The 27,515-nt window shown below is 35.4% G+C and overlaps 1 protein-coding gene across 1 annotated transcript in view; it reads left to right on the plus strand.

Annotated features, from left to right (window-relative positions):
• LOC105383801 overlaps positions 1-27,515 on the plus strand; it is a 155,162-nt gene that overhangs the window by 96,568 nt on the left and 31,079 nt on the right. The window lies entirely within an intron of this gene.

Genomic DNA, 27,515 nt, shown 5'->3' on the forward strand with positions numbered 1-27,515 from the left:
TAAGTGTGTGTTTATTAAAAAACAAGGTATTTAGCGCCTAGTCCAAGCATTTAACTTTATAATATGATAAAAATCATATGAAAATTCATAATAATTACGAAACAGTTGTTACAATACGGGAGTGTGATTTTCTGGTTTTTCGTGATATTCTGAATTTTATTTACAGTTATCCATACGCATTTACTTAAATTCGAATCATTCAGCACCTAGCTAGACTCTTCGACTACCTGTGTGATTTTTTTCAAGGTTGTAGAGCATCGTTTACTACATAATTCTATGACAATGCCAACCCTCGATTACCCCTTGCAGACCCTTAAGTAGGTTAGTAGAATCGCCCCGGAATATTGCAACCGTAGTAACTTACGGAGGATGACGAGTTCTATCGTTTTTTCCATCGGGTCGGTTTATACCCAACACAGTTTTCGGTTTGAGAGGCTATTTCCGTCAGGGACAGTTTACGAACTTACTTTTTGCATGACATTTTTTTATACAAGTTGTTTTGACCACCAAACTGGGGGGATGCGGTTAGTGGCTGTTGTGTCTGAGGGTTCTGGTTTGGATTCCAGCGCTAGGATGTTACAGATAAACCAACATAAGTACTCCAAAATTATAAATACGTTTACCTACATTTTGACATACTTTGCGAGTAATATAAACATACCGCTGAGACCGGCACACACACATACTGTCCTTGATGAAGAGTGGATGTCCAGAAGTAAGGACAGTAGAAGCAGTAGAATTATTAAATAAATAATATTAAATAAATCAATCGTAATTCAAACCTTCAAAGTCTTTTTTATTGTACAGATACCTAATATTCAAAGATCTGCAGTTTAATCATGAGTATCATGACCAATGTATTTTTTCAGACAAACACCATTATTAGTACTACAAACGCCATTATTAGAAGCACGAATTGTAAGTTACATGAATCGGGCCCCGTAGTCCAGCTGTCTGATTGTGTTCGTCGCAGCAGCGTCCAGCTTACATCCAATGGCCTAAAGTTTGCAGACTGCGAATAAACCTAGATTTAGGTCCTAGCCTTGTCTGGACACTGTCTTGTTCTGTGTAGTTCTGCATCGGTTTCCGATGCCGTCGCGTCGTATAAATAGTCTTACATTGGATAGAGTAGAACTAACACAGTGGAAAATTGATAACGAAACCTTTTTGAGGATAAAAAGGGGACAAAACTTTTTTGAAGTAATATTTTTACTGCAGTATTTCAATATGTGCATATTAATTCTGATACCGTAGTGGTCGACGTTATTTATGTATTCGTTGGATATGAAAATGCCCAAAATACTCGTTATTTGAAACAACAAGGATTGTTTGTATTGGAAAATGTATTCACTTGTAGTTTACAAGTAAGTAAGCTACGCCATTTGTGAAATCGTCAGTAACATAAATACTGACAATTTTATTACATAATATGTTAAAAGATTGTAATTTTACAACCAGAATTTATTTATTTATTTAAACACTTTATTGCATATACATAGAAACATACAAAATAGGTACAGATCATTACAGTTGACAGTCTATATACACAAAAGCCGCCTTAACGCGATTTCTTCCAGTCAACCTTTATGGTGAAAGAATAGTTTTATGCAGGGGTTTACAGAGATTTCACCGTGATTTCGGTGAAATTTTTCGGCTTGCAACACCGTATTTTCGCTCCCTTTCCTCTGTATATTTTTCAGTTGTCAGATAGTGCGGTTGGTTTTTTAGGAAAATAAACCTTTGCGCCCGCACGGCGCAGATTTGTGGCTACAGCCCGGACTTGTGGGTAAAAACTGTCGGTTGTGTAAAGATCTTAATTTGTGAGTCTAAAGGGCTATATTTGAAAAGTTTGTGGTAGCAAGATACAAATTTTACTAGACATACGGTTCGTAAACATTCTAAAATCGTTTTCACCATTGATTTGATTACTTTATTGCAATTTTGGGTATCAATAATGGTAGTCAATGGTGCCATTTATAACCTCTGCGGCTCAATAGTAAAAACCTCTTTGGCTTGGTCTTGCCTGTTTTTTTCACGTAGGTACTATGAACATTCCTCGTGATCCATCTGAAATAACATAAATAATACACTCACGGGCAATGAAAAGGTTCCACTGAGAAAAGCACCAAATTACTCCTAAACGGAATATGCTAGCTTAATGACGCCTTCTGAAACATTGAAGTACATTTAACAGAGCATCAGGATATTACCAACTAAAAACCATAATATTTTGTTCAAATTTTAAATTAAATGTTTGAAAAAATTTAGGTTGTTTGGTGTCGGCATTTTGTGAGTGGAACTATTTCATTGCCCGGGAGTGTAATTTATAGTACTTACTCTGAAAATATGATATAAAATAAATGTTATGAATGTTCACGACTCATAACCAACAAGAAAAAGAAAAATACAAACTAGTTCCATTTTCAAACTTGACGTCTTTATGCTCCCGAACGAATTCGTTAAATTTAGCACTCCCGCGGTCTAGGCTCCAGCTAGGTTCTAGCCTACATTCCAGTCTAGATTATTGCGTTTACTGTAGCCTGAATGCAGGAAATTGTTCTCGCGATTTGTGGCTCAAAACGAGTTGAGTTTAGTCATGTTTGAACGTCTCGGAATTAGGTTGTTTCTAACCCCTGAATGAAATGTAGGCGCCTATATAAATATATGAATAAACTTCTTTGAGTTCATGTTGATAGATTGAATATTGAGTTCCAGTCAGTTCTCATTCATTTAATATATTGAGCAATTGGATCCCTTGGAAGTGTTTAATTTTTCATATACCTATATGGTATTTCAAACAAACAAACACTCACGGCTTGTACTAATGTACTCCCTTGCGGGGTAGGCAGAGGTGCTTTTTTTTTTCATATACTTATATTTTTTGTAGTATTCTTTTTTGTTTCTGTTTTTATTGTTCAGTGTGTCAAATAAATGTTTCTTTCTTTCTTTCTTTCTTCTTTCATTGCTGCACCCACTTTTCGCCAGAGTGTTATGTTAGTCTCAATGTAATAGGGGGCGGGCCTATTGCCATTTTACGGGCACATCCAAGACCCGAGAAAGATATTTAGTATCTGCTAAGTGCTAACTGTGGTCACAATACCTAAATGATAAAATGATGTAGTCATCGGATGCCACTGCAGTTATCTCCCCAGATAGTATATTTCCTATGCACATTGCGAAAAGTTGACAAATAGACGTTATTTTATTGAAATAATTGATAGTAACTCATATATTCATTATTTTATTGCTCTATCAGAATTCATTGTTTATAAATTACAATGCAGTTGCTTTGCTGGATAAATTGTGGTCACACGTAATTTTCGTTTCCTTCGATTTAAGGCAGTTTAGTGCGGTGGTGGGAGTCACTAGCACCATGGCGGTTTAGTTTGATAAATTAGGTAAGTTTTATATGTTGTTCTGATTCCCACCTTCTTAATGAAGGCGTAAATTACTTCCCAATTATCCTAATCACAAAGCGAGTATTTATTTAAATAAACGACGTCAGATGTCAACTTAACTGAGTGATGACCTATTCCGACCGATTTCGGCCATGGCGACTGCCATCGACTCCTAACTTAATGTGACAACACACGAGGCAGACCTATCGCACAAAAGCCTTTCTTCCAGTCCACCGTCTATATCGCGAGAAGGTTCTATGTTCTAGACCCATAGCTACAGTATCCGCAGCACTAAATGGCCGCCCTGCTCCAGATACCAAGTTCTAAATCTTGTGACGTCATACATCAACTTAATGTCTTCCGTTAGCGCTCGAGGTTCGACGGCGCTACATGGTGCTAGTTGGTGGCGCTAGCTACTTGCACTTGCTGCTTGTGCCAGTTACTCGCCATAGATACTGGCTATACACGTTGGGAGCAAGGATAAATAGGGAGTATACTGCAAAATGTTGACGTATTTGATCGTGTTTGCTAGTGGCACCAAGGAACCAAGGAAGAAATGACAACAGAAAATTAATTTAAGTTTGATGAAAAATAATATTTTAATGGATAACTGCGTTTAAAGTTAATTTCTCTGCATCACTATTTTCTCTGCTCTTAAATCCAATACCCTATATCGACCCAAACACTCCTTCTTTCTTCGAACCTGTTTATCTTACTTTTCCTTAGAAGAATTAATCATTTATCTTTATAACACTTTACCACCCGTCTCGTAGCGGTTTTCATCGGCGCTGGCCCACAATTTGCAACTTGTACAAGTGACTGGCGCGGTGTGAGGCCGGCCGTAGATCAGCAATATCGGAAGGCAGATGTTCGCTGGTGCTAAAGATTTAAGTACTAAGATATCGCCCGACCAGACGAGGATTTTTGATTTATCTCCTCATTGGACCTCTGGAGGCGATGGGTATTGGGAAATTAGTTGCATAAATTGAATTATTCTGGAGTCGCCTGAAAAAGATTAACGGTTTACTGCGGTTTCAGAACTTTCCGTAAATCCAAATTGATGGCTTTATGTAAGAAATAATTAATTTATTTTGATTCTACAGTAATAAACATTTTCACATAATGTGTAATGTCAAAAACTTTTAAACTACTGGACTGTAGACTGGATGGCGTTGCAACAAATCTTTATTATATTTGACATTTTATTTTTGCGGTAGGTATCATATACACACATATTTCTATATTATCGAAAGAAATTAAGACATATTGCGTTAGTTTCCATACAAACATGCATAATGTGTACAAAGGGCGGGCATATTAATGTATTTGGCCGGAAGGGAGCGACTGGGCCAGGTATTGAACCCGCGACCCCCGCCGCTTGAAGTATTATTCAAATATTAATGTTACATGCAGTGTAAAAATCATAGGGAATAAATAATGTGCTTATATTTGGCTCGAGTGCGCCCGAAAGCCTGAAAGCATGTCTCGAATGCATTTTTAGACGAATGAATGAATAGAATTTAAGCTGAAGTGTAAGGCCAACTAGCGCTGCCAATTGAAAAAAAACGTAACTTCCGTTTGGAAGTCTTTTTCCCAAAACTGTAACGCCTCTAATTCCAATTTTTAGAACCTACACCCAGTACCTAGAATGTACAAGCTAATGTCGTGTCGTTTGCGCCAAATAGACGTTTTTTAGCATTTTTTACATTTTCATCCAGACAAAGCTATGAAATTCAAACTGTTAATATATAACCTTGAATAATACATAAACATACATATTCAAATTTTTAGTTTCATTGCTGCAGAACAAGCAAGGGTTCAAGATAACAATTTAATAAATAATAATCGGCCATTATTAAAAATGCGACAAGCATGGTCGCGCTTGAGTCATACACCTTCATACAACTTCATAGTACTTCATACAGTACGTTGTATGGCAACATGCAAAATACTTAGCACTTGCACCTGCCTCGCAAGTTGTAAAGGAGTTACAGTCATTATTTTCAAAAACCTGAGATTTTCCTGTGAAAGTTGCGTTGAATTTTGGTTTTATTTGGGTTTTTTATTTATGGCTCACTGCTGCCAGACATTGGTTACAACTGAAGTTTTAAAGTGGTATTCTTAAACCATTGGCACTCGTAGACAAGTATGTTCTTAGCACATTTGTTTTTCGCAAAGGTATAACGGTTTGCAACTACGCTAAAACCCTGAAACACTAATATTACCGTGACAATTTCATTCTGACTTTCGCTTACATAATTTTAGTAACAGGCATTTTTTAGCATCATTACTATACCTCCAATAGGCCACACGTCTCGTGGTACTGCGGTGTAATGACCCCAACCTGGTCACATTACCTGGTCATGTTCGACAATCAGCCACTGGCCATAAACATTTCTGAGCGAATTCCATCATCGTAAGGCGTCCAGTTGACACTGTTATGCATTGTTTTTTTTTTATCACCAGCCAGGCCGTTTTGCATGTCGACTCCTTGCTTGTGGTTTATAAATACTCTTTGTAGTCTATGGTATTGATCGTGTTATTATTCTGAGGAAGACGAGTGTTCCACCTGGTACAGTGAAACTATAAAGTCCTGAAATTAAATGAGGGCACTGCTATCTTTCATGTAGCAACCCTATATAGCGAAACATAACTGACTTTGATACTTGAAATTTTGCCTGTAAACTACTTACCTATTTATGTATTTTAAAAACCACTTACCATCCACAAAAAAGCTCTTATACAAGCTAGAAGGTGTTAGTATGACGGCTAATAGTGAAACCAATAAATATTTATTTAGATAACGTTATTACAATACACAATAAACAATAAACAAGTGTATAAAAAAACTGGATCTGTTGACGAAGGGCACACATAGTAAAGACATCAATTTCTCTTTTTGGACGGCCAGTTCTGTTTCTTCCAGGATTTAGAAATATTCCATATTTTGCCCTCTTTGGCACGCTAGTCCGATACAACTATAAAATAAAATAAAAAAATATTTTTGTGTTACACAATGCCCCCCAAATTCACACAGTGTGAATTTAGAAAGTAAACAAAAAATATATCTTCAAGTATCAAAATGTTAAGGTTTGACTCAACTGAAACCAGATGAAACCTACAATCAGTGGTATGTAAACAATGATCGACTTGGGCTCTAAACCTAGGTTTATCGATAAATGAAGCGTTGGTACTAATAAAAAATGAATTATTACAATTTGTACAATGCTACATACTCGTCATAGACGCTGTACGAGCGTAAACATCCTCCAAATTCGACAAAATGTGTCCAGCTTCATGTTCCGCTAAACATTGTATATAAACTCGATAAATAACTTCCCTAGCTTGACTACGAATATTTTTCTTCTTCTTCCTAATTGCAAACAAGCGTAAATAGTTGTTTTTATCTAGATTATCATAATAATTAATAAGAAAATTGAAAAAAACAGGCAACCGCCAACTGCCATAAACAATTGTTATGACTTTTATGTTTCTTTTCTAATGGTGCCAGGCTCCTGAAAATTTTAGTTCCTCAAACATTAATTTCATGAATTAATAGTTTCACTGTACATTTGAGACAGATTTGGACTTAATATGATTCATTTGTTTTAATTTGTACTTTCTATCTACGAACCTATAGGACCTTCAATAGCTATATGGTTGCAATGAAATTCCTAATGGACCTACATTTTATGTTCATTATTTTACACCACACCTGCCTATTCCCCAATAAGTACAGTCGTAAACAAGAGCACTTACATATTTAGCATAATTAATTATAGCAATTGGAATATTGTAGGTAGCCACAATAACATGGGGGATATCGTCAGCATAATGTAATATTAGGGGAATATTTTAATGTAGACTTTATCACAGCTAGTTTTTCATTTTATAATTTAAAAGTCTCTGTTACATTGTTTCACGCGCCAATTGTTTTTTTGTTGCATGTTTTGTTTAGAATTTTTAGTTTTCCGCTCGACTGTGACTGTGATTGATGCCGGTATGTAAATTGATTCGATCTCGTTTTGTATACAATTTTATCTTATACGTTTATTTGAATATATACTGTATTATCACTTATACTGAAATCTCATTTCTCCACAAATGACGACACAACGCTCAAAAACCACCTATTTCAGTGCCTGAGAAATAAATTGCTTCGATTTACAAATTCACGTCACATAAAAAAACCTGCAATAAACAATTTACCATCATAGTTTTCCAGTCAGAAAGTTCACATTAAAGTGTGTAAATAGAGGCGTTATTCCCGCACACACATTTGTCACACTCGTAGCTAAAGCCCGGCCGACACTAAGCACAGATTAGTTTAGCAAATAGCTATTAATATTAACGAGTGTTTAGTGTTTTGGTTTTGAATGCGACTGTACGCTTCGCTAATGCGCTTTTACCACTCTTATATAGCCTACGGTTTTATTTTCTATTTTAACCCCCGACAGACAAATGTTCATTCTGATAAGCGTGAAAGGTAATTTGTTATGTTTCACCTACATACGTAGGTTAGTCCAGAATTTAAGCTCTATTTAAATTTTGATTTATTCTACGTAGTCATAATTTTTACCAAGTCACCCCTGTCTTCTGACTACCCTTTCGGGGAAAGCAGTTGCGAGCATACATTAGATTAATAATATAATTAGTAATATATGAAATCTAGATAAAGTATATACCTATGTCATAGAACAACACGGACTCGGGTGACCTATGAACATATCTACCTAACGTATCTTTATGTTATTCATATAATACTTTAGGTAGTTTCTTTATTATTGGTACACGTAACTCTTTAAATCGAAATATCCTCCCACCCAAAGGTTGTCTGGAAGAAATCACTTTAAGCGATAAGACCGCCATTTGTTCATTAAGTTTTTGGCAATTATATCCGTGTTTTTGGTGTACAAATAAAGAATAAGTATCTTATCTTATTTAACGTAAATGAAAACATTTTGCCTCAAATTCGTTTCTCAGACAAATTACGTACAAGCACAAATGGTGCATGTTTCACTTGGAGCCAACAGTACACAGGGGTGCTCTTATGCTAATGCACAATAGGTACATTTTATGACAGATCAAGTGTAACATCCGCACTTCTAAAACCACTCTTATGATGTTTGCATTAAGAGTGATGTTGATTCCAAGGCGGTCTTGTACCTGACTAAGTTAAGCTCATAGAAAAGCCGCAGTGTAAAGAAGTACCAGTTTTGCTTTACTTTATAATGTTTTTAAATCAGCCCAAACCAAAATTACAGTTTTTAAATTCGGCATAAAATCATCATACATGTGTAGTTATTGTAGATTGTCTAAATAATAAATTCACTACTATTTCCCGAGCATCATATAATTTCCATCATCATCCGTCCTACCATACTTACAAAATTTTGCGTTTAAATTCAGTAAGATTATGTGATAGACTATTATTGTGCCGCCGATTGTGCTGAAACTGTTTCTGTTTGATGAAGAGTATTTTATCTTTATAAAATAATGTTGTTAAAGACATTTAACCCAATACTGAGCCTTCACTACAGTGCGGCCTGGCTACACCAGTTGTGGCTAATATTTCATGGGGTTACGAGTCTCTCCCTGTTTCATTTAATCGTTCATACGCCGGGGACGCGCATAATATTATGTAGTCGAGATAATACTGCCTCTGAGTTAGTCATGTAACCTGCGGTTCTAAAAGGGTGCATTGTAGTGCTTGTAGGTATGATTTATTGAAGGTGTGGGGATCAATGCAGAAATTAAATTAAGACGTAGGTACGTTAAAATCTGACTGATATGTACACTGTGGTAATCGCGAAGTCAAAACAAACTTTTACTTTTATGAAGTAATTAGTTTCAAATGCAATACAATATATATATATATATAATATAATATATATATATAATATATATATATATATATATAATAGTATGTATTTATTTAAGTATATAAGTATGATGTATGTAGTTTATTTATATTACCTATTAATAGGTATAGATTAGGTATATACATTTGTAATTTTCTCCTTGTTATATGTTCTGTTTGTAATTTTTTGCACTTTCCCCTTTTCTTGTATAGTTTCTCTCCTCCGAGGTAGTCTGGAAGAAATTACTCTTAGTAATAAGGCCGCCATTTGTACCGTCTATATTGTACATTTCCTTGTGTAATTTATGTTTGTGTGTGCAATAAAGAATTATCTATCTATCTATCTATCTACAATTTGAATCCGAAAATCGTTGTTAAAATAAGTTCGAGATAGGGGGGTAGATAGACAAAATATGTTCTGACCGCATTTTTTTTAGACATAGGAATAAATATTAGTATACATTCACAAACACCGACAAAAAAACGTCAGTGTCAAAAGCTGCTGCTGTGTGCCACAGACACAACACAAAATTTACAACACCTGTTCTTTTTATCTTGTGATAAATGTTGCCAACGCAATCTTGTTCGTACTACGAACGACGTCGAGCAAATTGGTTCGTCCCGATGTAATTGGTTTGAGTTTTCCACGTCACGATGACGTCACATCTTGCAGACCAGCTGATGACGCGGGGTTATACTCCCTCCATGGAACACTTTCCTCTAACCCACGGAGTCCAAGAGGGTTACTCTATACTGACGAAAAACGAGAACGAACGAGAGCTGTCGTGCAATCGGCACGTTTGCAACATGTTTTTTGTCTTATAGAGAGACCCCCCAAGGTTCGATTTTCGGCACCAGACAGACTTTTTTTTGAGGGGTGACTCCAGGACCCTCATTGTCTTGCACTGTCCATCAAAATCTACTGTGGGCGCATTAGTCATAATTTTCTAAGTTTTTTTAATAAGTAATTAGATTAAATTATATTACTTATTTATGTCGTGAGAAAACATGAAACTCAGACAAGTCAAAGCCCCATGGGGTGGGATTAAAGGCGATAGATAGCATTTCATTACTTTACCATTATTATGTATGGCCTACACCACTATTGTTTTATTATAGGTATAAACAATGACCAAAGAAACGCGTGGAAGAAGATTATACCGAAAGGTCTGCCTATTTCTTAAGCGTGGGCCTCCGTAATGACCACGCAACTTTGCCTCCCGAATAATATATTTTTTCCGCCTTACGAAGCGTTTTCGTTAAGCCATTGATATGTTTTTGATGGAATTTATGATGTAATAAAAACGATAACTGGGTTATTTTATGTTTTAATATTGATTTAGAAAAAACGCCTCGCGTAGTTAACTTCTTTTGAATTAAGTAAATTACTTAAATGTTATGTTTTCTTTGTTACAGGTAAATATCGTTTGGCTACATTATGAAATTAATTCTGCCTATGACGAAAATTTAATCCGTGAGTTATATTGGACCCGAGAAAAGCCATATGTAAAGCAGTGCTCGTTTTCTGACGCTGATGATTATACATTAACCATTGGCAACGGTAAGTCTTGGTAATGGAGATTTACAGACTCTGTGTGACAAAGAGGTGTCCAAAGGCTGAAGGGCTAGCACGGGGCGCAATTAATACGTGACAAAATTTCTCCGTCGCGCTCGCTCTTGAGGATTCGCGATGTGAGTAAGCTCGATGCAAAACTTTTGTTACGTCTTAAAGCCGCCCTGTACTAGCCCTTCTTAGCTGAATATAATGACTCATAGGACATCTTACAACACTAATGCATGGAAAAATCTAGAACAAAGTTAAGAGAAGCATCATTGTAAGGTATTGATTGTGTGATGTGGAATAACGTGCGTGCCCAAGTAGGTGACTCGAGACGATATCAAAGCGATAGGGTGCGACTGTAGGCTTTCCCGCGCCCCTAGCACTTAGTCATATGTCCTCTTAATGTAGCTCCTTGTTGTTTTATTCTTTGCAAAAATGCTAATAGGTGAAAAATACAGGGATTGCAATTAGAAATATTCATGAAAATATTTCTGCAGTATTCTCCTTGGGCTAAGTCGAGACATTTGGCTAGAAAACGCCATTATTATGAACGATATTAACTTGTTATGCATACAAATTTTGGACGGGTGGTGAAACAATAGAATAGAATATCATTTTATTTAACGTATTTTTTTTTTCTTAATTGTCAAGTTTATGAGTCTACCATCATTTCACCAAGGCTCGTGAAGCATATACATGAAGCAAACGTTTTTTGTTGTATAAAAGTTAAAACAGAGAACACTATACGAAATCGCGCGTTGGCAGTGCTCTTAAGTCAAGCCATTTGTCTCGGAAACTGCGAACATAATTTCAACATATTCAATAAAAACTAAAAACACGCTCTCCACAGTAATAAAGAACACTACACAATGGCTTGGCACCGGTCCAGGGCTCAGTCTATCTTACGAAAACCCAAGTTTCGGGTCGCCAGGCTAGTATTGTGCTTGTCGTAGTTGAACAGTCTTCAGTAAATATACCCTTTACCTACATACCGAACTAAACATACAATTTGAATTAAGACGATTGAACTCACTCTCTGTCATTATTATTATTATTATTTAACTCTTTATTGCACAAATATTACAAATAAAAGTACAAAGGGTGGACTTAATGCTAAGAGCATTTTCTGCCAGTCAACCCGCAGGAGGTACAAAGATAAAAAGTACGGGTGTGCAAAAACGGAAAAAAAAGATCAGTATGATTGTGAAATGTCTAAATAAAAATAATACCTAACCCTAAAACTAAGTAAATAAATATATATGACCCTATACCTAGTAATACTAAAATACTACCTATACAAAATATATATATATAAATATATACATATAGATATACATATATATATATACAAATATATATTAAATATATAAAAACACAAGAAAAACTGCCTAATTAATCTGTCCCAACTTGCTGAGGTAGTGAGCACGAACCATAGACTTGTCATCATATTTATATTAGATTTAACGCTATGTCTAATAAAATATACGACCAAGATAAAAAAACAGTGGGTTGAAATTATTGTGCCCATTTAACAGCCCTTTGTTTCTACCGGATCTCTAATAATTCATCCTTTAAATTTGAACATACGAAAAAACTACATTTCTTTTTGCCAAAGTTACTACGCATTCATCGCAGACTCACACAGCACTAGCTAGCGAATTTCCATGAAGGCTCTCTAGAAAAGTTTCCCGCAAACGCAGCGTGTCACAGATTAGATGCGTAATCTCCAATCAGACCCGGGTTCGAGGCTGGCCTGGGCCGTCCAATTAGGCTTAACTTGCGACAGCCCGGACAAGTTGGGACAGATGAAGACATCGCGAGGCGACTAGCGCAATCAACCTTAAAATTACAGTTCAGTTTTTAAACCCTGACGAAAAATTACGTGCAGCTTCTTAGGTTCTTAGCTTCTTTTCTTAGGTTCAAAACTGGTTGAAAGTTACGTCGGCGTTTGGAGTAGAGTGAGATAATGATTAAAGACGTCTATATCGCCTATACCTATGGCCGGTTTAGTACTTTTGTATATAAATAAATAAATGATTCATCTCATGAGTACGGTCAGCTGCATAAGTAGGTAGTTATACACTTTTGTACCTTGTCAACCTGAAACCGCCTATCAATTCATTGAAACATTGAGGGCCCGTCAGTTTGACAAGGTATAGAAGTGTATAGCTTACTAATAGCTTGCTAACTTATGCAGCTGACCGTACATGAGGGTAGTTATGACACAACAAAGTGTGACATGACGCACAAATAAGGATAAGCTACGAAGAAGAATATTCTTCACTCTCTATCCTTTCACTGCCTTCAATACCTGACAGTGTGTCCATAAGACTCTTTCACAAGCCGTTAAAGCTTTAACAAGCAATAAAGAAGCTGTTAACACGGTAGATAAGTTAATTAATTTTATATTCTGGTCTAGACTGGTATATACCACCCGCAGAACTGCTGGAATAGCAAGCAACTCTATAAAATACCTAAAGAGAATTTAACAAGCTTAGAAGATTTTGTGCTAAATTGCTATCTTGCTACCTTGCTAGTTTTTCGATGGCCGACTGGTGTAGTGGTTAGTGACCCTGACTGCCAAGCCGAAGGTCCCGGGTTCGATTCTCGGCAGGGGCAGATATTTGTTTAAAGACAGATATTTGTACTCTGGTTTTGGGTGTTGGTATTTATATTTAATATGTATCTATATTTGTAATTGTGTAGATATATCAGCTGCCCGATACCCATATCACAGGATCTGCCTAACTTGGGGTCGGATGACTGTGTGTGAAATGACCCCACATATAATATTATCATTATTTATTATTTTTGGGATAGAGGTAGGTAACATAAGAGGTAGGTTAAAATCTGTCGGCTTTAGCGGAAAGTTACTGAGGTGGTTTGAGTCCTACCTATCAAACAGACCTCAAATAGTGTCAGTGAATGGCTTCGACTCTAAACCTTATCATGCTAAATCGGGTGTTCCGCAAGGATCGCACTTGGGCCCTCTTTTATTCCTAATATTTATAAACGATCTTACCACTAACATAAAACATTGCCATTTCTCCTTTTTTGCTGACGATCTAAAAATTTATAAAGCCGTTAACTCCATCACAGATGTCAAACTTATTCAAGAAGATCTAAACAATATTAAAGACTGGTGCGATCTTAACCATATGTCAATAAACGTTAGTAAATGCTACTTCATCAAATTTACAAAAAAGAAATGTCCTCTTACATCTTCTTACACTATAGGAAATAGTCAACTAACAGAAACAAGTGAAATTAGAGATCTCGGTGTCATCATTGATAGCAAACTTAGTTTTATTTCTCATTATGATAATATTGTTAAGAAAGCCGCTCAAATGCTAGGGTTTCTAAAGAGATATTCAAGGGACTTCCATAATAGCACAACTAAAATACTTCTGTACAACGCGCTAGTTCGCAGTCACCTGGAGTTCGCCAGCGCGGCGTGGAGCCCTCACTATACGTTACACTCTCAGAGGATTGAAAGTATACAAAGGGCATTCACCAGATACTTGGCATTCACTTCTACTGGGATATCGCACAGGAACTCCTATGACCAGCGTCTAAACTTCTTCAACATGATCACGCTGCGTAACCGCCGTATTTTACAGGATTTAGTATTTTTACACAAACTTATTTCAAATCAAATTAGCTGTATTCATCTTTCCGAAAAAATTCATCTATCAGTGCCTTATAATCTTCCTAGAAAACCAATCAACAAAATATTTCATATCCATACGTCCAAAACAAACTCTGGTCTGCACGCCCCAATGAACAGAATCTGCCAGGAGTACAATGAAATTAGTACTAAGCTTCCGAATATAGATATCTTTAGTGACAGTTTACCCAAGTTCCAAAGTGGAATACTGCAACTATTTTCAGTATAAGTTAATTTCAGTATTAGTAATTTTAATTAACGAATTTACAATATTTGTTAATATTTACATTTGAATTCTATTGTCAATATTTTAATTTTGTTATAAAATTTTAATTTTATTACTTTTAAGGTTTGTTGATTTTAATAATGTTGTATACGCCTATAACTGGCATATCGTATTAGATGTAAGACCTTACAACATATCTTTTAAAGACTGTAATAATATGTATGCTGTTGGTGTATCTTTAATAATAAATAATAAATAAATAACATAGCTGCAAATTCTGGGGAGAGTAATGCTTTTGCGCGTTTATTTGTGTTTTAGATGCCAGATGTTAAATCATTTCTGTGACACCCTTTAATTAGTCGAAAACCCGTCCTTTTTATAGACAGCACACACCAAACAGTAAAGTTACATATTTAAAAAAAAAATATATGGTAAAAAAAATTATAGTAGGCATCACGTCAGTGACATACCTATATCACACGATAACGATAACAATAATGATACGTATACGTTTGCGTGTGTTGTATGTATGTTTGCACCATCAATGTAACATCTGTCACGGATCGCCAGCTGATTCCCATACAGTCGTTGGTGCAAACATTAGTATTTACTGAGTTTGAAGGCTTTTCGGAGCAGCTTATAACACCACCAAGCTGCGGGGTGCAGGATTTTTTAAATAGATTTATTGCCATTTGCACATTAAATTGCCATTAATTGCCATGACACTAAAGTCAAGAGATAAGAAAGTTTATTTCTTATTACTATTTTATTAAAACTATAAACCTCGTGTACATAGTAATATTTACTGTACTTATTTCTTATAATTATAATAACTAAATATTAACAAGGGGATTCGCGGGGAAGCACCCGTTTTCGTCAATTTCCACAAACAATGTGTGTGTCGCCTGTAATTGCTTTGTCATATTTAATGATGTTCAGTTTACACTCGGCCAGATAGTGAACTGGGGTGATACATATTCACCGAAACAATAAATCGAATTTGAAATACTCATCTAAAAGTCATTTGGAAATAATTTCCCAAATATATATATTTTTTTTTTATCTTTGTTTATTAAAGAGACTTAGGTCACTTACAATAAACTGTGACCATGTCAGTCTCATCGAGACATACACTATTTAAATAAATGCTAAACTAGGGTTGTCTTAAGTCTAAACAATATTTTACATAACTATAAAATATATTTTTAATATAGGTACCTTATTACAAATTAATACTGCTTTTTCATTACCCTATGTGTATAGATTAACATGGGAGGAAACTAAAACATTCATATTTCAGAGACTTGAAAGCTTACAGAACAAACTTGGACATCTCGTTATACTCAACAATATTTGCACTTCATTATTTAGCCGACTGTACTCGTTAGTCCACAATCTGTTTCCGATTGTTGTCTTTTGTTTTTCCCACTTGAAAGACATTTGGAGTCGATTCTGTCAGAGATTGTATCGGCCCCAGCTGAATAAAGATCTTTCGATTGCGCTCGTTTTGTGCTCGTGACATTGTTTTAATAAATAATGGGACGAACGATAGAACTCGGAAAACAGATAACATGGCATTATTATTTTGTTATTCATTCAACATGGGGTCGTGGCCCGTGGGGTGTTATTAATATTTTATTAAAGTTCGTAATCGTTAGCTATGCGTAGCGTGGGACGCCCTCCGGCCCGCAGCACCGACGACATTTCATAGTCCTCTAGAGTGAGGCCTAAGAATTGCCACTTTGTCCTCACCCTTCCTCTAAACCTATTAACAATACCTGTAGGTAGGTACCCTAGCAAGTGTCAATGCTACATTAAGAAGGTAGCTTCTAAATGTAGCGTTGACACTTGCTTATTAACAAACTGCTTATGGTAAGAAAATTTCACACTAAACTTTAAAAATTATCTGACTTGTTCAATTGGCTCCCAGCCAGGCTAATCGACATTGAATATCTTAATTTACCAGCTCATTGCGCAAATTACTTCACAAACTTAAGTAATTCATTTAGACTTAATCTTTGAGTTTAATCTTCTTAATCCTATTACGGTATACACATAAATATCATACTTACGTTACTTCTGCATTCCTCACGCCTGTTGTAACGTGAAATTAAGATGTAATCAAATTTATCTCATGCTACAGTCGATTCCAAGGCAACTAAATCTAAAACATTGAGCTCTCAAAATGCGACTACATTCTTTAATTATGAAGTATATCAACGGTGTAAAGGATAATTAGGTTAAGCTACTTTGTTTTCTACACTATGATTATTATAGTTATATTTTTTACCACCATGCAAAAGTTCAAAGGTATTTTTTCATAAGGCTTGATAAGTATACGAAAACCTGTAAAGCCAAACACATAAACACCATCTTATGTGCTGTTATGAAATTAATAATAACAGACATCGTCCTTTCAAATATAATAATTAGGTACCTATGACTCTGCCGAGAATCAAACCCCATAATAAATTAACATCAAAGAGGTATCTATCATGTCTGATACAATAATAACCGTACATCCATGGATACACACACACAATATGTAACGTTAATTGGATTAGCCCTCTGTTGATTTACCACGTCACACACACACAGACACACACACATATGTTTCCTTAGGTACATGGGGGTTCAATCTGATCCATAATTTACCATACCTTTCACCGTTTAATGATAATAATTCGAAATGTTTGTAGTATAGCTAGTTTTCTTCCATCGTGTGGTCAAGTGACGATTACTCACAAACCCTAGATTATATGTTATATTTCGGAAACCTAGCTCAAACTATTCGCCTTTGCAATTCACAAACTTCGAACTAGCTCACCGTGTCCCAATATCGAGAATATTAAATGAGACAAACTCGATAATTTAGCCAAACTAATTTCAGCACTTTTCGCTGGTAAGTTTGCGAGATCTCCTAACAGGAAAGCTTTGACAATTCCTTGTTCAAAGTGAAGCCAGTAATATGATGGGCTAGGGTTGTGCCACTCCTAATTCGGTGCTGAAGATTTATAAACTACTATCCATGTCACTGTTATGGCGTTTTTTAATTTTGTTTTAATTTTTCGATTTGTTTTTGATAAAAGCGATTTCTAAATACTTCCTTAAAACAATTTAAAAGTCATGGAAAATCATTATCATAGCATAATTTGATTTATTTATGATTGATTTAACTATATTATTTATTGTAATACATGTAGAAATTAAATAAGATTTAAATTAAATTAGTATTTAATCCACATTTATTTACACGGGTTAAAATAAAATCAAAGAAATATCGACATCGTCTTTTCGTCTTTACGTCTTTCACTCTCTTCATGTACTCTATGCTTCTCTGTTATTCGTCGTCATGGATACTTCATCTTGCGTTCTGTCCCACTCCCACATACATGTTGTGTAATTTGTAAATAAATAAATAATAAAATTACCAAACACGCCCTAACAACACAATAAGAAGTTGCGTGTAGTTCGCAGATACACCGTAATTATAATTCCTTGCCGAATGTGAGTTCATACCGCATGACCCACGTTCGTATCAAGTTCCACGATTTAATCAAGAAACCACGGAACCCAGTCCCGCCCTAAACGTCAAATCGTAGTCACCGTAACGACCGAGGGTGTCCATAAATCTGAAACTTACAGGATTAAGTCCTCGTTTGCAGAATATTCCTCGAACTTCGCCGAACTTTGGCGACTGCAACAATTTATTTATGTGAGTAATGAATATCACATGCTTTTTGAACGAAGTTTGATTATGAGATGTCTGCGAGTTCCGGGTTGAAAATAAACCAAGTTTAAAGTTAAACCATTAAAATTGGAAAACAGCGGTGGAATTGGATTGGGCCAGTGAGTGGCATATAGCCTTCCAGTGGTGTCAGCGACGTGACATGTGCAGCTTACATCAGCAAACATTGAGTTTAAACTCGTGACCCAGTCACAACGAAATAATCCATCTTACTGCCGTTTTGTGTTCTAAATTGCAAATGGCCGACCTTTGACATCACAAAGTCGCTTGAAAACTTTTAGACAAACTGCTCACTATGTAGTATGTACTAACACCGCAAATTACGTAAAATATTATGTTGTATAAAAATTTCACTCATAACTTTTAAAATTATCTTACTAAGCTCAATTGGCTAGCAGCCAGCCTAATCGACATTGAATATCTTAATTTACCAGCTCATTGCCCAAATTACTTCACAAACTTAAGTAATTAATTTAGACTTAATCTCTGAGTTCCATCTTCTTAATCCTATTACGGTTACACATAAATATCATACTTACGTTACTTCTGCATTCCTCACGCCTGTTGTAACGTGAAATTAAGACGTAATCAAATTTATCTCATGCTACAGTCGATTCCAAGGCAACTAAATCTAAATTATTGAGCTCTCAAAATGCGACTACATTCTTTAACTATGAAGTATATCGACGGTGTAAAGGATAATTAGGTTAAGCTACTTTGTTTTCTACACTATGATTATTATAGTTATATTTTTTACCACCATGCAAAATTTCAATGGTATTTTTTTATTTTTTCATAAGGCTTGATAGGTATACGAAAACCTGTAAAGCCAAACACATAAACACCATCTTATGTGCTGTTATGAAATTAATAATAACAGACATCGTCTTTCCAAATATAATAATTAGGTACCTATGACTCTGCCGAGAATCAAACCCCATAATAAATTAACATCAAAGAGGTATCTATCATGTCTGATACAATAATAACCGTACATCCATGGATACACACACACAATATGTAACGTTAATTGGATTAGCCCTCTGTTGATTTACCACGTCACACACACACACACAGACACACACACATATGTTTCCTTAGGTACATGGGGGTTAAATCTGATCCATAATTTACCATACCTTTCTCCGTTTAATGATAATGATTCGAAATGTTTGTAGTATAGCTAGTTTTCTTCCATCGTGTGGTCAAGTGACGATTACTCACAAACCCTAGATTATATGTTATATTTCGGAAACCTAGCTCAAACTATTCGCCTTTGCAATTCACAAACTTCGAACTAGCTCACCGTGTCCCAATATCGAGAATATTAAATGAGACAAATTCGATAATTTAGCCAAACTAATTTCAGCAGTTTTCGCTGGTAAGTTAGCGAGATCTGCTAACAGGAAAGCTTTGACAATTCCTTGTTCAAAGTGAAGCCAGTAACATGATGGGCTAGGGTTGTGCCACTCTTAATTCGGTGCTGAAGATTTATAAACTACTATCCATGTCACTGTTATGATGTTTTTTAATTTTGTTTTAATTTTTCGATTTGTTTTTCATAAAAGCGATTTCTAAATACTTCCTCAAAACAATTTAAAAGTCATGGAAAATCATTATCATAGCATAATTTGATTTATTTATGATTGATTTAACTATATTATTTATTGTAATACATGTTGTGTAATTTTTAAATAAATAAATAATAAAATTACCAAACACGCCCTAACAACACAATAAGAAGTTGCGTGTAGATGGCAGATACACCGTAATTATAATTCCTTGCCGAATGAGAGTTCATACCGCATGACCCACGCTCGTATCAAGTTCCACGATTTAATCAAGAAACCACGGAACCCCGGTCCCGCCCTAAACGTCAAATCGTAGTCACCGTAACGACCGAGGGTGTCCATAAATCTGAAACTTACAGGATTAAGTCCTCGTTTGCAGAATATTCCTCGAACTTCGCCGAACTTTGGCGACTGCAACAATTTATTTATGTGAGTAATGAATATCACATGCTTTTTGAACGAAGTTTGATTATGAGATGTCTGCGAGTTCCGGGTTGAAAATAAACCAAGTTTAAAGTTAAACCATTAAAATTGGAAAACAGCGGTGGAATTGGATTGGGCCAGTGAGTGGCATATAGCCTTCCAGTGGTGTCAGCGACGTGACATGTGCAGCTTACATCAGAAAACATTGAGTTTAAACTCGTGACCCAGTCACAACGAAATAATCCATCTTACTGCCGTTTTGTGTTCTAAATTTCAAATGGCTGACTTTTGACATCACAAAGCCGCTTGAAAACTTTTAGACAAACTGCTCACTATGTAGTATACTACTAACACCGCAAATTACGTAGAGTGAGTACAAAACTAGGAAACTGTGAATACGCTGAATTTAACCGATTCGCCACTAATTCAATCGGCGGCTAACAGTTTTCCCACTGGGAACGCAGCCTCATGGTCACCACAAATATGACCGTAACGTGAAAGGGATCGTCTCTTTTTCTTCTATCAACCAGTAGAACGCGAACTCGCGAACGCCTTCTCGCCAGCCCGCGTTCTACTTGTTGGTACCGACTGACGTAAAATATTCGCCCGAAACAATCTACGTACCTCACATCATTAGGTAAAGCATTTTCAGCTATTGAACTACACATTTCGTTCCCGAAAGACCGAACTAAATATTAATTTCCTTTTCATTTTCGTTATCCTTTTCTTCCCACAGCTTTTGTTCAAAGCAATTATTGTACCTCCCACGGAATGTAATATCGTGTAAGAAATTACATGAAAATAAAGATAAAGATGATACTTTCTTTCAATTTGTACTAATTTTTATAAGCCTAAATGGTAATCTTTGCCGTTTTAGCGACGATGTATCTATTCTTATTGTTTTATCTTCAGAGGTTCGCCTTAAATTTTCTTTTAACGCTCCCCTATAAAAAACTGCTTGTTGGAGTGTTCAAATATAATTTTGTTACAATTAATTGAATAAACTATTTACATAATGTTTTATTAGTAGGGTTCATATCAGCTGGGTATTACTTTAATAATTTAAGTTTATAATTCAAAAGTTTACAGTTGCAGATTTCATTTCACCACTAGGTAACAAATTTACGATGGATCGTTAAGTTTGAGCACGAAATGTTCATATTTGCTATAAGATTTAACTTGGGATTTGGTAATAAAATGTTTATAAGTAATTATTCAAAGTTATGGTTGGAAATGTGAGGAATTATTAAGTACGTGGGTTTGGCGTATACGAGCCAAGTGAAGAAATTTTCTCACTTCATTGCTTTTGTTAATAGACTGCTGATAAATAGTAACAGTCAACGTGTAAGTGTCTTGTGATTTTTCACATATTATTAAATAAAACGAGATGTATTAATTTGTGAACAAAACATCATAAACATTAATGATAGACCAGGGTAATTATTGTTTATTAATTGGTGTCGCCCTGTAATTGAAAATAAGTCTTGCGAATAAATTACCTATAACATAATTTTGCATGTATTGAGAATGTTCTCTGACCTCCTGGCCGAATTTCATAAACAACCATCCCATTGTGCCAAAGAGTAGATTATAGAGCTAAATGTATGCATAGTGCACCGTACAAGAGCATTATTAGTTCCATCACTCTAACCATAACCCAATGGAACCTATATTCTGTTAACAGAGACTACTCATAAAAGATAAACATTTTAAGTGTGTCTTTTTATTGGAATTTTTGAAATAATACTAGTGAAAAATTTAATACAAGTAATAATGGTTACCTACTTAAACAATGAAACCATTTATTTCGGCTGTGTTTTAGTTATTATTATTATTAGATATTATTAAGGTGCAGTTGTTACCATAATATAACACAATATAACTTATTCTGAAAACTACTATATCAGGTGGTAATTGGTCTTGGTCACATAAAAATAGTAATAATTTATATAGGTCACACTGACGCTAATTCCCGTGTTTTTCGCCTAAAGGACCACGCAATAAGTAAGAGCTCTAATAATTATCCCTTTTCCCCCTTTTTGTGGCAACACCGAAATGAGGGTAATATTTCTTGCATACCCCAGTTATTTCTTTCGCTAGGATTTCCCGCCTCATTTAACTAAACTTAATGATATTTGGCAAAGATCCGCTGGACTACATTAGTACCTACCTACTTATAAGATGGAAGTTTTCTGTGATTTCGTTCTCAAATGATAAATTAATTCTAGGCACTCTATTTTACACACTCAATTAAACTGATTACGAAAAGTCTCAGCTGTGTCGTAAACTTGGTGGATGAAAATAACTTTTACTTCGGGGTGACAATAATTTGAACACTAAAGTTTTATTTATTTATTTTCTCATTGGGCTTATATGTATATACATATATATGATGTTCGTCTTTACATTGCGACAAGCTAGTTGGCCAGAATCGGCCTTAGAGCCAATACAACGGTTTTCCCCGAGGCATAGTTAAATTATTCTCACGAAAATAAGCATTCTGTAAAAGCTCTGGCTCTGCTGAAAAGAGTGCAATCTCTAGAGATACCCTTTGTATACTGAAGCCAGATTCTCATGTCACAAGCACAGTTGTGCGACCATCATGGATCCGTAAAACTGGATTAATTTTCACGAAACTATCAGTTTCGTTTTTATAATGATCACTGTTTTTAAAATGATAACAGTTTCTTTTTCAAATGATTTTTTAAATGATCACGACGACATTTTATAGCAAATAACTTAAAATTTTCTGTTCTCTACATCGATAATTTAACAATGATTAATAAAAAAGACGTATTTTTTAAAAAGCGTTTACTTCCGAACATCAACTACTGATTGCATTGATTCTATGCATATAAACGTTTTTTTATTATCTTCCCTCAAAAACGTCACGTATGTATGTACAATAAGATGGAAAATGACAGGTTACGTTTTATTTGGGACTGTATTTTAAGGAGGAGAATAGACAGCCAGTGTGTGGCACAAACTTCAATCAATAAATAACTCCCGGAAGACTTTCCAAACATTCTGCTTTGAAAGACTCTTAGATTTCACTCGGTACCGTGTAGACACTCTAGTTCAATTGCAATGGGGACTTGTTTATTTTGTTTTTTTCTTTTCTATCGGATTACCGGATGATTTTAGGGTTCTGTAGAACATTAACTACCTTATGCACTTCAGGAGCCTGACTACTGATCTGAATGGATTATCATTGCCATTGCACCACTATCCATATCACTGAACTTGTGTTGGAAGAGGAAAGCCATTGCACCAAAAGTACTTATTTATATATATTACCTAAGCACAGGAAGCAAATTGTGCTTTAAAAAGTCATAAATACTTAACTCATCAAAAGTATATACATTTTCAGGATTGTATCTAAGAAAATTTAAGTAAAATCGTTAATTTGTATACAGTAAAGTTGTCATGTTCTTATATTGGGCTGTACAAGATTAAGCCATTGCCTTTTTATTTTCTTTTTTAGTAAATCGTGTCAACGATCACGCGGCAAACAGCCGGAGCCGAAGTTAACTTATTTATGAACGAAACTCCTTTCTCGTCGACGGCATTTGCCAAATTGTTTCTTTTGGAGGGAAAATTGTATTGTACTGGTGTTTCTGTCCCCCTTGTACCCCCTGAGCCGGTCTCACTTTCATCTGAAGACGGAATATTTGATATTTGTGCTATTACTTTCCAATTTACTGGCAATATCTAGTTTTCGAACGCCTTTGTGATGTAATTTGTTATTTTCGCGATGTTTTTTGATGTGAAGATTGGATTTTTTTTACCTGAAATATATACATAATGCTTGTATGGATACTGATTTTCTATACCTACATATGAACCTTGGAATACCTTATAGTAGGTAACCTAATAATAGAGCAACCATAATGTTCATTACAAAAAATACACTGATCACACATTTCGTTTCAAATCTTTTACATTCCATGAATATTTCGGCAAATGTGCACGTTCAGCATGGCGGGATTGCAATTCAAATTTCGTTTTGCTTTAAACATTTCCCGCTCAAAAACTAGTTACCGGTTTTATGAAATCGCTACGCTTTTGACACATTGTGACACATGGTGTGTCAGATTTGACAGATGTCAGATGCGCTGGCGTGGCGTCTATTAATGTGCGGTCGAGTTGCGGTCCACGCATGCATGCTAAACCGATATCGTATGAATGGGGTGTGTCTGAAATTTGACAACCACTGTTTTTACTATTTCCGATGTTGGGTATGTTAGAAGTAGGCTAAGGTAAGCTTTCTTATCAGTACAAATGCGTTGATGATAAAGCTGCCGATTGAGTTATCTTTTAGGAAAAAGTTAACTCTATAATGTGTCTGCCTGCATGTCAAGAATCGTGTTATAATGGTCGAGGTTGCGCTTCTCAGCAAAATAAACTTTTACTACGTGGGAGGGTTAGGTATCTACGTGGGGAACTGTACTGTAGTTCACTATTGCGTAACGTAGGTAGGCAAGTCATGAAACCTAACTTACCAGCAATGACCCCAATAGAACAGTTGTTATCAGGTTGCCTGCCGCCGTAGGTGCGAGATTGACAAGTCACGACTGAAGCATGTTATGTTCAGTTGTTTACTCAAGCATAACTCGGGCGTTTGTGTTGTGTTTAGAACAATAAAATAATATGACAATTACCATACCTTGAATGATTTAGGGAACTTATTATTCTTAGTATTCATTTATTATATTCACAAACGGTTCTACTTGGGTCTTGGCAGTAACATCTTAGGTAATAATTTCGGTCTCCAACTTCAAAGAAAATCAAACTGTAACACTCAAACAGATTACAGAAACTAATAATTTCTCCAGTTAGCATTCCCTACAAATACATTTCACCATTACTAATTACTCTCAACTCGCAATCATTTGATAACCAACCGTAATCCAACTAACTCGAGTCGAATTTCTAATGACAGCCACTGGTAATGACATGTCTTTCAGCCATTATTGGGACTAACAATCGACAGGCGATTATCAGCTCTAATTAGATAAAGTTAAGGTGGATTTGGCTTGTCAGCCTAACAAAGGGTGCATGACAGGCCACTACATCAAATTCGAAGTGTTCTGAATTCGAATTTGAATTAATTCTCGTTCTAATTGGTGGAACGTGACTCGGGCGGGCGCCATAACACAAACGGTCGTTTCGTTGCTAATATTATAATCTGTGGTTATCTATTGTAGGATAGCCATTTTTTGTTAAGAAGGTAGAGCAGATAGGCTGATAGGCAACTTTTTCATTCCGAAAAAAACCAAGTCTCGCAATTAATAAAAGGAAGGGAAAAATCTCAGCTGATGAAAATCTGCCAATTACTACCCGTCCAACAACAAATTTTATCTCAAAGAAAAATTACCTAATTATGTGAAAAATTGGCTATTTCTTATTTAGCATTTTCTTTCTTTTTCCGAAGAATTTTTGGCTGAGCGAATCTTCCGGGGATAGGGTCTTTGTTCTTTTGCAAAAAGAATTTTCATTGAGTGATAAAGTTTCATCGTTAAAATTATAGACAGCGAACAACAGAAAATTAGGTTACGGTGTTACATTTATAATAATAGCATTATCAACGTCTTTGGAACAACATTTTAATATAAGATTATGAAATAACCAATGGCTAAAACGCTGTTGTTATCCCTAGTTTACGTATATTAAGAGTGATCGTTATATCAATTAGAATTTCTACAATTATATAAAATTTGTAACAGGTACAAGTTTCTATAAAATGCTGGATTGGTATTACCTATGTCAATAAAAAAGGAGCATGTAACTCACCCATATATAATAACAATTATCTATCATACTTTTTTTTCATTTACAGTAATTCATATCTTTAAAGTACTTTAAACAAACTAAAGTCAGTTGTTAAAACGATCCGTCTAAATTCATCAAGAGCTGGTATATTAACATTTCCCAGCGATTAAGTCCATAAACTGCCCGGGGATATAAAGAAGCGTTCACAAAATTTCTAAAGGCACACTCAAAGGAATTTATAGGGTGATTCTTATTTCTTACGGCCTCCACGCCAGAGTTTTATTATCTTTGCCCCAAGAAATGCCTTTTCCCGTAAACAAGTGTGAAAACGGTGGATGATTTCGGGCGATTTAGGTAGCTATATTAGATTTTCGGGTATATATGTTACTGTAAAAGCCCGAACAACGGTAAATCCTAAGATTTACGCGTAAAACCTAAGATTTACCAACTCTTAATGGTAAAAGCCCGAAAGATTTTGCGATTCGCACTTTTACCACTATTCACTTGGTAAATCTTAGGATTTACATTAAGGCACGGTAAATGTTGAAAAATCCAGGCTATAACTTATAACCTCCGTAGTCGAACAAAGCGTCCGTAGTCGAGCAGGCTTCAGTGATCGTAACTGATCATTGAGGTTTAGCAACAACCAACATGGTCAGCCATTGGATGGGTGACCGATTTCAAGTGGTTCTTTTCTGGATGCTTTCGTGCTTCGGACGGCACGTTAAGCCGTGGGTCCCGGTTGCTGCTTCTGCAGCAGTCGTTAAGCCTAGTCAGAGGCCTTCGGGCGGCTTGAAAACGTCTGACAGTCGGGTTGCCCACTTACCCGACTCGCTAAGCACAAAAAAATTTATAATATCGATTCTGTTATGTTTTTGAGAAGACATTTTAATAGTTTTAATTTTAACTATTTAGGAAATAATTTAGAGGTGGATAATAATTACAAAATGAAAAAATATATGATTATTACACATTGTTAAAATAATTATGTTGATTTAAAGGTTTTAAAATGTCTGTTGATAAAAAATAATATACATTCTGAAAGAAAATAATTTAAGTTTTTGATTGAAATAAATAAATAGGTAATAATTAATCTTTGTTTTATTTCCAAAACCAACTTTTACTAGGTGTGAGGGGTAAAACCTAGCATTTACCAAATTCTAATGACCCATTTTCACAAATCCTTACATTTACCAACTCATGTTGGTAAATCCTAAGATTTACTGGTAAATCCTAGGATTTACCGTTGTTCGGGCTGTTACAGTAACATATATTCTCTATAATCTTCC

Source organism: Plutella xylostella, chromosome 3 (assembly GCF_932276165.1).
Source record: "Plutella xylostella chromosome 3, ilPluXylo3.1, whole genome shotgun sequence".
Taxonomy (NCBI): domain Eukaryota; kingdom Metazoa; phylum Arthropoda; class Insecta; order Lepidoptera; family Plutellidae; genus Plutella; species Plutella xylostella.